The sequence below is a fragment of the Schistocerca piceifrons genome, chromosome 3 (assembly GCF_021461385.2).
Source record: "Schistocerca piceifrons isolate TAMUIC-IGC-003096 chromosome 3, iqSchPice1.1, whole genome shotgun sequence".
Classification (NCBI taxonomy): Eukaryota; Metazoa; Arthropoda; class Insecta; order Orthoptera; family Acrididae; genus Schistocerca; species Schistocerca piceifrons.
Genome location: NC_060140.1, coordinates 15,258,318 through 15,270,156, shown reverse-complemented (window position 1 = coordinate 15,270,156; position 11,839 = coordinate 15,258,318). Strand labels below are relative to the sequence as shown.

At 37.1% G+C, this 11,839-nt stretch overlaps 1 long non-coding RNA gene across 5 annotated transcripts; it reads right to left on the bottom strand.

Moving 5' to 3' along the window:
• Positions 1-3: 3 nt before the first annotated feature.
• LOC124789298 lies at positions 4-9,383 on the bottom strand. 5 transcript variants are annotated; one of them, XR_007016102.1, is made up of 3 exons: positions 9,322-9,383; positions 4,437-4,576; positions 4-64 (listed from the first exon to the last, which is right to left on the bottom strand). It is a non-coding gene; the product is annotated as an uncharacterized LOC124789298 (long non-coding RNA). The 5 variants fall into 5 exon arrangements; XR_007016103.1 differs by lacking the exons at positions 4,437-4,576; positions 9,322-9,383 and adding exons at positions 8,396-8,647; positions 9,018-9,313; XR_007016101.1 differs by lacking the exon at positions 9,322-9,383 and adding an exon at positions 9,018-9,313.
• Positions 9,384-11,839: the final 2,456 nt, after the last annotated feature.

The window sequence follows — 11,839 nt, the reverse complement described above, 5'->3', positions numbered from 1 at the left end:
TCCTTCTGGGTCGATATCCACATCAGGAACAGCGGCAAGCTTCTCTGCTGCTGTCATTAGTGTCCTGTTAAACAGATGTTAAAATTATTCCAGAAATATTTATATACAACAGGTGAGAGAAGAATAGTGCTGCAGTCACAATGTAAACAATACAATTCTGCATCTAGGATTTATACTGGAAACAATGTTTCCTTCAGAGAAATAATGATCTAATATTTGGATTTTTAAACGTGTGCCTATTAAGTAAATACAAGCATTCCGTGGAAGATCGTACACCATCCAAACCATAAAACTATCAATTAATTGCATCCAAAGGGAAACATACTTGAGAAAGCCATAAAATTACAAAGAGAGACAACTGCATTCTCGTAGAAAGAATTCGTTGGGTGAATTCCTTCATGTTTGGTGGACTCAAAAATATTTTTTAAAAACATTTATTGGTTATCGTTTAGAAAGAGCAGCCATTTTTGTTTCAGGCTTTCTTACACTTTTATAAGCGTCTGTGGTTTTTTAAATTATTCAGTAATGGATTGCCCCAGACCTTTCATATAAGAGGTATTTATTTCAGCAGACACTGGACTATAAATTAAAACCATGATCACCCTGCTGAATGTATTAGGGAATACACTTTTAATGTCTCAAAGTTGTTGGTTATAAATTTAAAAAACCCATTTTTAATACTATCTTTCCAAAGAGTAGTTTCTTAGCCTTAATACATTTTGTGGTATTACAATACTCAGTACAGATACCTTTTTTTTTTTTTTTTTTTTTTTTAGAGAAACAATTATGACAAGCTTATACTTAGAAACACTTTAAAAACAAATCTTTTGAATTTTTTCATTCTTTGGTCTGCAAATCTTTGTTAATGGACCAGATATAAATCTGAAAATTACGCATTTAATAGACCTTTATGATATCAAACTTCTGTATAAATTTCAACCTTGAGATTCCATGGACAAAAAAATTTCAAATATGAGTCAAAAATATGTTTCTTACTGTTTGCAATATCTGGGCTGATGGAAACAGTGTATAAATTACATAATTTAAAAATATCTAGGATAACTCTTTAAAAAATGAGACAATTCATTACATTATCCCGTTCTCAACTTGTTTGTTTTTGCTACGTTGTTTATTGAACAACAGAGATATTTCTTCACTCATGTTGGGCACAGAGTTAAATGTTCGCCTAGTCACAGTCATAAATTCCAGGGGAGAAGACAACTCCTTTAATGCATTTTTAACGGGCCTCTCGTGTTGATCCTTTTCAAATTTTTTTAATGGGGTTCTTGGTGCTGGTAAAACGTAACATCCACATCTTGGTTTTGACGAGCAATGTTACCAACTTTGGCAATCCACCACTGTTCGTCATAGACACAAGCCACTATGTCCTTACTTTGAAGTGTCAGTGGTACAAGTTTTCCACAGTGATGACATTCACTATCAGAGGATGTTGATGTGAACTTACAGTTGAGCAAGTTGTATGACTGAGGTATAAAACAATGAAAAGATCGGGTGCCTTTAATCTTCTGACAAGTTTTGAATCTTTCCTCCAAGACATTGGCATAGAGTTCTCATATTTCCTCACATTTAATGAAACATACGTAATCCCTTTTACCTATTCTTTACAGAATTTGAACATTTCTTGACGTGTCCAGATTTGGTTCTCATAGGTCCGTTGCAGACTAGCTTTTGTGACAGCTCGCTTTGTTGTACCCTTTATGCCATCACACTCATTCTTCCCAGGACATGATGCAAAAAAGTGCTATTCTGCACCGAGCCAACAGTCTTTTTTCTTTGAGAAAGGAGATATTAATATTTGTTTGCTTTTATATTGGCTTGCAGCACCATCAGAGAAGTTCATCAGTTTGTTTACAGAACTGTCGTGCTGTTTTACGTAGTTTGTTAACTGCAGGTGAAAAGCATGCACTGCTGCAGCTTTGTGCTCAAAGTAATCATTTGCAACACAAAAACTATGACTCTAGTCTATCTGGATCTTTATAACAGAACACAAATGGACAAACTGTGGCCTGTTTGTTTACCCAGTGGCGCCCTTGTATTTCACTTGAACAACAAAGGAATAGTTTTCAGAAAAGTCAGCAAGAACTATACATTCATCAACTGCCAAGGTTTGCTTTTGCCCTTCAGAAATTTATCCTGACTTTGGCAATTAAATGACACACTATTGAGTTTTCAAGGTTAGTAACCAACACTTAGAAAAACTATTCTCGTTATTTTGAGACTCCATTGTTCAACTGCACACTTCAAGGGCTCATTATTAACCAAGTGTGAGTGAACAGATGTTGGTGGAAGGGGGATGACAACACACAGATTTGTACAGGCTTGTCTACATCTACATGGATACTCTGCAAATCACATTTAAGTGCCTAGCAGAGGGTTCATCGAACCACCTTCGCAGTTCTCTATTATTCCAATCTCGTATAGAGCGCAGAAAGAAGGAACACCTATATCTTTCCATTCGAGCTCTGATTTCCCTTATTCTATTGTGGTGATCGTTTCTCCCTATGTAGGTCAGTGTCAACAAAATATTTTCACATTCAGAGGAGAAAGTTGGTGATTGGAATTTTATGAGAAGATTCTGTTGCAACAAAAAATGCCTTCCTTTTAATGATGTCCAGCCCAAATCCATTATCATTTCTGTGACACTCTCTCATATTTCGCAATAATACAAAATGTGCTGCCCTTCTTTGAACTTTTTCAATGTACTTCTGTCAGTCCTATGTGGCAAGGATCCCACACCGCGCAACAGAATTCTAAAAGAGGACGGACAAGCGTAGTGTAGGCAATCTCCTTAGTACTGCCAATAAATTGCAGTCTTTGGTTAGCCTTCCCCACAATATTTTCTGTTTGTTACTTCCAATTTAAGTTTGATATCATGAAGATCTATTAAGTGTGTAATTTTCAGACTTTTATCTGCTCTCCTTACAAAGATATTGTAGGTCAAAGAACGAAAAAATTCAAAAAATCAATTTTTTAAAATAGTGTACATTTTGTGTAAGCTTCTCACTATAAGAAGTAGTTATACTGTATAGTGTAATAGCACAATAAATATTAAGGCTGAGAAATTACTCTTACTTTGGAAAAATACAATTAGGATTGATAAAAAATCTACTCACCAAGTGGCAGCAGAACTCGCACATAAAAGACGGAAGAGGGGTGAAGGAAGAGAACTGGAGAGGTCTAGGAAAATTGGTAGATATCGGGAAAGTCACCCAGAACAGCGGCTCAGAGGAGACTTACCGTAAGTAATGTCTTTCCTTCTCATCCCGTACGGTAAGTCTCCTCTGACCCGCGGTTCTGGGTGACTTAACCAATATCTACCCCTTTTCCTAGACCTCTCCAGTCTTTCTCCTTCACTCGATTACTTCCCCTTCCACCCTTCTGCCTGAAGAAGGAGCCACTGGCTCCAAAAGCTTGCCAATTACAGCTGTCTTTTATGTATGTGTTCTGCCACTGCTTGATGAGTAGAATTTTTATCTATCCAATTAAATAGTTTAAAGAATATGCTTTTTTAGCTTGCAATCAACAAGTTTGAGCCATTAAAAGTAGGGCCTATATTAAGGAATACATTCAGCATGGTTATCATGGTTTTTAATTTATAGTCCAGTTAATGATTCTTCAACTCAGTACTGAATAATTTAAAAAAAAAAAAAGAAAAGGAAAAAAAAAAAAGAAAAACAGATGCCTGTAAAAGCAAAAAATAGCCACTGTTTCTAAATGTTGAGAATAAAATTTTTTAAAAATGTCTTTAAACCCATTAAACATTCGGGAATTCATCCAGCAAATATCAATTTTTTTCTGAAATGACCGAGCGACTAGTTAGTTTTTTCCCTGGCCCACTAGTCCTAGCTTACATAACAGAAATTTTGATTTTTATCAATACCAACCGTCTGCTTTCACCTATCACATAATCAAAATGCTGGACATAAATCACTCATCAAAATCAGCCACACACTGCAACGACAATTTTATCTATTCTCATAACGAAACAATCATAGGCTCCCCAACTTGCATTTAAAAATAATGCAGAAGCAATATAAATATGGAAAAAAATGACATACTGTTTTAGAGATAAGGGATCTAAAATTCTTTTATATATTTTTTGACATAATCTCACAAGCATTTCACAACGCTGTATCCAATTTTGACAAGCCAGCTAGCGCCTTTAGGGTAAAGGCACATACTGGTTTCCATTCTGTTCTCAACAACATTGAACACAACAGAAACTAATCTCTGTCTACCGTCAGCTTCAGCATATGCCTTTCGTCTGAAGACTACCACTGACTGGTTGAAACTAATTACGGCATTGTGAAACGACCCATGTGTTTGTGTGGAAGTTTTGTGCATGGATATCACACACACCACATCATCAGTAGCATGCTACCAGGCAAAGGCAGTGTCAGTAGATCCAATCAAACCTTCGGAACTCGGCATTAGGGAAGCATCCGATTTAATCCATCTGCTTTGACCCATGACGTCATCCATATGACAGAAACGCCCACGTCCAGAGTATACAAAATGTCGTCAATATTGTCACTATGTACACATGCCAACAAACCTGCAGGAAAACAGAAACAGTGAAAGTAATCTTACTTCAATGATAAAATGAAACTACAGAACAACCGCGGGAAATAGGGGGTCTAGGGCAAGGACAACCTAATTTTAACAATACAAAACATCACATCACATCACCCCTAAAAAAGTCTCAACCTACGACATAATGCTACAGCCACAAAGCCAGCAGGAATCATACAGTTCACTCGACCTATATAGCTCAAACCAAGCCCACAATACCAAAAAACCAACATCTGCAATAACGAAAATGGCACTTACGCAGTTTAGGGGATACATGCGCTGATCATGAGAAAAATACCTATTTTTGAAGCAAACATATTTCTGAAGATATAAGCATATATATGCGCGGAATACCAAAAAAGTACTTATTTTCATATGGAGGTGGGGGAAAAAAAAGATTAATTAACTGTCTGCTTTCACCAGCTTATTCATGTTGCTATGCCAATATGCTGCAGACACTTTAATATATTTCTTCACAGAGTTCTTTAGCCATAGGTAATGCTTACAGTTTCATACATCCTAACTATGATAGCTATTGTTGGCTTTGCATATTGTTGCATATGATATATGTCCCTGTTGCTCACAGTTATGCATCTTGATCAGTGCGCCCAACAACCTATATTTTTCTGTTGAGGCTGTCTGTTTTGAAGTATCGTATATTACTGCGTGTGCCAAAATGGCGAGAAATTTTCCAGATTTGAGCGACTTTGTAATGGAAGATTTATACCATGTTATGGAGAACACCCGAAGCTCAATACAATGGGCTAGGCAACAAGATCTTATGAAGAACAATATGGTGTGTGAAAATGGGTATTGTGTTGGATACAACGAGATGAAGCTGGAGAAAACTACAGGGAAAGATGGCGAAATTTGGAGCTGCTCCATTGGCAGGGACTGTAGAAAGAAATGTTCAATCAGGAAAATGTCATTTTTTGCTGGCAGTCATTTAGACATTTCTAAAATTTTGCAACTGTCTTACATGTGGGTTTTCGAACTCAATAGGCAAAAGTTTTTAATGAGGGAGCTCAAAATTGGCAGTGAGCACACTGTGGTCGATTGGTGCCAATTTTGTAGAGATATCTGCCATGAATATTTCTTAATTGAGCCAATAGTTTTGGGCAGCCCTGGCCATACTGTTGAAATAGACGAGAGCTGCTTCGTCAGCATCATCAAAGTCATAGGTGCGAGAGCAATGGGTCTTTGGTGCTTATGACGTTGAGACAAAGCAAAGCTTTATGGTTGCTGTGCCACAACGTGATGCTACCCATTTGCTGCCAATTTTGCAACAGTATGTTTTGCTACTGGAACCACAGCAGTTTCTGATTTGTGGCAACTTACAACACCATAGGTAACTTGGGCTACAATAATCTGGCTGTTAATCATTCGCTTTATTTTCTCGATCCCTTTACAAACGCAACCACAAATCACATGAAGTCAGTCTGGCAAAAAGCAAAAGAAAAAAATCCTATAAGGCCTTTCAGAACTCACTGTGCTATGCTGAATAACTACCTGGCGGAATTTCTCTGGCGTCAATGTTTTGGGAAAATCCATTCCACAATTTTGTTATTAATTCCACCTTTCTTGAAGAGAGAGAGAGAGAGGAAAAAAAAAAAATTAAATTCCGTGCATACATATGCAATATGTCATTTTTGATACAAAAAAAAATTTTGAGACAGTTAACTGATTTTTTTTTTGCATCCAAATGAAAAATAAGTACTTTTTTGGTGAAGAGCGCGTCAGATATGACTGTAACACTCAAGTTTTGAAATAAAAAAATTTTTGGTATTCAGCGCATATATATGCTTATATCTTCAGAAACACGTGTTTCCTTCAAAAATAGGTACTTTTCTCGTGATCAGCGCATGTACTCCCTAGACTGCATAAGTGCCACGAAAAGCAGAATCAGATGTTTCCCTTGACCTATACAGCTGAAAGGAAGCCCAGATAGCAAGGAACCAATACAGCTGAAAGGAAGCCCAGATACCAAGGAACCAATAGCTACAACCCGAAGAGTGGAATCAGACATTTCCCTTGACCTATGTAGCTCAAATGCAGCTCTCAATACCTACCAGCAATAATAATAATAATAATAAAAATGAAAACAATGTAAACTTCACACACCAACATAACTCAAAAAACACCACAAAAACGAAAACCTTCAACAACTCGAAAACGCAAAAACTTGTATATACACCAGATCAATTAAAACCAACCAAAGTACGATAAATGTAAAACAGACAGAACATCAGAATTACTACAGATTAAAACAAAAATAAAAGTTTATTACCAACAAAAGCATGCAACAAAATCACCTAGGTTGACCGCCGCTACCAGTCACACACACACACACACACACACACACACACACACACACACACACACAAAACTAATCAAACCTAACAAAATGCCACACACATAAATAACCATCACTGAAAAATGAAGATTTCCAAATCCACATTGCAGCACTGGCTACCCAGACTCAAATAAACCCATGTTATCATAGTGATAATGAACCCAATATCACATGTTAAACTCAACAAACACAAACCAATTCAAAAACATACACACAACACCATTATCTCATGGGTCAAAGGAGACAGGTGGAATAGAACACTTCCAATGGCCCCTTAACTTAGTTCCTACCTCACGCAGACAGACAGGATGTGAGGACAAGAATGAATAGTTCTGAAAAATAAGATTAGTGTTTCACTTTTAAAAGTGTTAATCAGCAGTTGGTCCTCCTGGGATCTTGCTTCCTTGACTATCAGTAGTGACCAGCCATACTGTTTCTTTATAAAACAATTCCTTAATAACTTCATTGTTTAATATTTGGATTCTTGCACTGATGTCACCTCACGTGTAAGATTGTTCCCCCTATTGTTATCTAGACAGCAAACTTCAACTCTAAGACATGATATCACGGTACATAAAAAGATTTTTACATGTTAGTCTGAGAACGTGGACAGTGACTAAGAAGGCATACCCTAAAATTGCACTTACTTTAAGTTTTCAAAATGTCACAACCCCTTTCTTCTGTCATTTATCACTCTTTAACCTCTGGCAACAATCTGTTAATATAAAAACTGCACTGTTTTTAGAGTTCATGTTAAACCACAGACCTCTCTATAACTGACTGGTTGGAGAAAGGCAAGACAAAGAACTGGTTATGAACTGTTGTGTCCAAATCAATCTTTGAAATGCCAACAACAGGATTAGTTAAAAATGTGATACCAAGCTTATGAACGACAACACCCTTAACGTGGTGGAGATATAAGACACAGAACTGATCAACTGCTCACATAACTAATAACACGAAAACATTAGCGAAATAAAATGCTAGAGACTAACAGGATCTCTGTAAGAAAAGGTAGTTTTGGGCCCATGATATTCTTTCTATTAGTCCTTCAAATATATTAAAAACTTGAAAATACCAGACCACAATTCGAAAATGGAGCCTCACATAGGTACTTAAATGTATCTATGGAATGACCTACCTTAAATGTATCTGTGGAATGACCTACCAACCCAACCTATCCTAGATATATGTTTACACTAGTCTACAGATCAGCCTGTCAATGTAAATGAACACATATATACATCTTGTATGCCACAAGCATTCCCCCAGTCGAACACCATCTCCAGTAGGCCTAGACTTAAAGTACACCTAGCAAACAATACAGTCTAAGCTACCAGCCACAAAAAATAAACTTCATATTATGATCAAAACACACACTCAAAATATTTCACTGAAACAAACAAAATATCATAGATGCCATATGACATCACAGTTCATATAGGCTACCTATGGCTCATGTTGTTCACTGGACTCCAAACACGTTTATTTTTTCACACACAAGCATTTATTGCTTAGTCCAGTTTCTTGAATAAGTATCATGACGCTATCATGGTTAAGTTTGTCAAATTAACTCCCAAAAACATCTTTTTGGTAGCAATATTCTTGAATACTGGTTGTTTCTCAGATTCCACACCCCCTTCAGAATACCAGCTTGGTGCTTTCTGGGGTTTAGATATTAGCTACACAGTCATAGTTACGCTACCAAGACCTTACCAATGATTTACGCTACAATTAAAACAAAACTTATTCACAATTCCAATTACAATAGCTACACATTTCATGTACCGGTATTCGTAAATACAGATCTTTACATACTTGGTTTAGGTGAAATAATGCCAATGCGTCACAATTATTTCGATGTGAGCAATGAAACTTCACGTAAAACATGACTGCGATACAATGCATAATAAAATAAATATACCGAGGTCTAGAAATAAGCATGATTACACATAAAAGGGATGATTAATACAGTTCAATATTAAAAAATCTGTATTCAACAAAACCGTAGTCCTACAGAACTGGAGGGGTGCGACGGTAATGGTTTTATTTTATCAGTGAAATTACATACCAGTACTGGATGTTACTAATGCTCCAAAACATCAGACAGTATATATAATAATGGTATGAGACAACGAAGGGAGATTATTTTAGGACGTATTTTCATCAATTTTGATATGTTATGACTCGTAATAGCCCTGGAGACGTCTTTTACAACAATCGAATAATTTGTAGCAGTACACCGATAAAAATAACTGCTTGCAACTAGCAAGTAATCGCGCAACGCGCAACCAAACTTCGAACACGCAAATAACTTCTTAACCCGATACGATTACGTGACAATGGACACCATACGCATACTCAAAATAACAAACCTAGACAAACACAGCACTGGATTTCGTACGCCTCCAAACAAACTGCTTTTCAGAGATTGTATTTTAATAAATGTAGACATACCGGAGCGTTGGATTTTAATAATACCGACAACCAAAGACAACAAAGCAACGGAACTACGCACTAGAACAAGCCAGTTTATTTGATTAATTTAAAATGTGAAGGAAAAAGCAGAGTTGTTATTTGCTGACATGAATCCATGGCTTTTTAGATTAAAGTACTGACTTCGAAAGTGGGGGCATTTGATGACAGAATTAAAAATCATTATTGACAAAGCCAATCCAATCCAATAGAGGTGGTGGTGGTTGTTGGGATGTTTAAGGGGGACTTCCAATAGAGACCGTAGATCTTACACTAATAACTAAACAAGAAATTTCCAGAAACTTACCTCCGCTTATCAAAATGTCCACAGTGTGCGTTAGAAAAATGTGTAGAAGAATGAAATTCAAGGAGAAAATACGAATTGCTTTGGAAGTAAAGGATACTTATTATAAATGTCACTATCTTTATAGTAAATTTTGCATATGATTTTTACGGCTTAATGCTTTGGTTGCTATTATTGGCTAATTGTAACACGAGAGTTTCTTATTTAAATTTGAACAAAACCATTAAACAGAGGCACATTTTCGAAGTGTTGTTTGACTGTTTTAGTCACTCAGTACAAGACACCTTCCTATACTCTTTACTAGTTTCAAAAAATGGTTCAAAAGGCTCTGAGCACTATGGGACTTAACTTCTGAGGTCATCAGTCCCCTAGAACTACTTAAACCTAACTAACCTAAGGACATCACACACACCCGTGCTCGAGGCAGGATTCGAACTTGCGATCGTAGCGGTGATCTGATCACTGAAAATATTACTGCAACTTTTCTGAAGTGTATAATCCTCGACTCATTTGCCAGATTTATGCATTCTGTAATCTCACTAAATAACTCAAGGAAAATAACAGAGACAGTTCTATCCTTCTCCAATCCGTGCATGTATCATGTCTTCAGTGAATTCGCCACCGACAGGACATCACGAATTTTACTTTTTTAAATGTTCAACCACACATGCATATTTCCTTGTCCAGCAGTTCATTCGGTTGGGCAGTCTCCAGTATACGTTTCCTTCTGTGTTTTGTTTGTACAGCACCAATCATTCACATAGATTTTAACTTATTTTTTTGCCAGTGCACTGTTAGTATCTGCGAAAACAAAAACTGCTGCACAAGCTCTGCAAACAACAAATGTGATCTTACAAAACATCAAACAATGGTTCTTCGACAATAAAATGAAAACAAATGAAGAAATAACACAACAAAATCTTACATGTAGCCTTACAAATGTTGCATACCCCGATAATATGGTGGCTATCAAACTGCTGGGATTCCTGGTTGACAGCAAATTAATAATGAATGAACAAACAGTGTATGTGTGCTCCCAGCTCTCCGATGTACTGTCTGCAGAAAGTAAGTTGACACTCGGCGCCGTGGCTTATGGGAATGACTGTAAATGGGAGATGCCTCCACTGTCACTCGTTTCAGCCACCGCGCCGAGTGTCAACTTAGTTTGTGTGTACAGTAATATACCTTCTGAGGAGAACAGGTGTATTAGCTGACCCATACCTTATAACAGTGCATTATGCAATATTTAATAGCCACATCAATCATGGCCTACTGTTATGGGGATATTCTGAAGGCTGCAAGAATGTGGCAGTGCTTACATAAAAAAGTAGTCAGAATCTTTGCATCAAGCTAAAGACTGCAGCACTGCAAGCCTATGTTCACCCAATTAGGAATAATGAAATCTACATCCATTACGTGTTTTTATACCACATCAGAGTAAAAGAAAACCAAGGTGTTATCTGCACGAGACAAGACATGCATAATCATGAAAGGAACATTGATACAATGGTTGCTTTAAAAATATTCAACTCATTGCCCCAGAATTGCAGTTCCTGTCACCAGGACCATTCAAAAGGACAACTGCACAAGATATGAAAGAGTAATCTTCTCTCTCTCTCTCTCTCTCTCTCACACACACACACACACACACACACACACACACCGAAGCGCCAAGGAAACTGGCATAGGCATGTGATTTCAAATACAGAGATATATAAACAGACAGAATATGGCAATGCCTATGTAAGACAAGAAGTGTCTGGAGCAGTTATCAGATCGGTACCTACTGCTACAATGGCAGCTTATCAAGATTTAAGTGAGTTTGAACATGGTGTTATAGTCAGTGCAAGAGAGATGGAATACAGCAGATCTGAGGTAGCGATGAAGTAGTGATTTCCCCATATGACCATTTCTCGAGCATATGGTGAATATAAGAAATCCAGTAAAACATCAAATTTACGACATCGCTGTAGCTGGAAAAAATCTTACAAGAATGGGAGAAACGACGACTGAAGAGAAGCATTCAGTGTGACAGAAGTGTAACCCTTCTGCAAATTGCTGCAGATTTCAATGCTGGGCCATCAGTGTGCAAACCATTCAATGAAACAGCATCA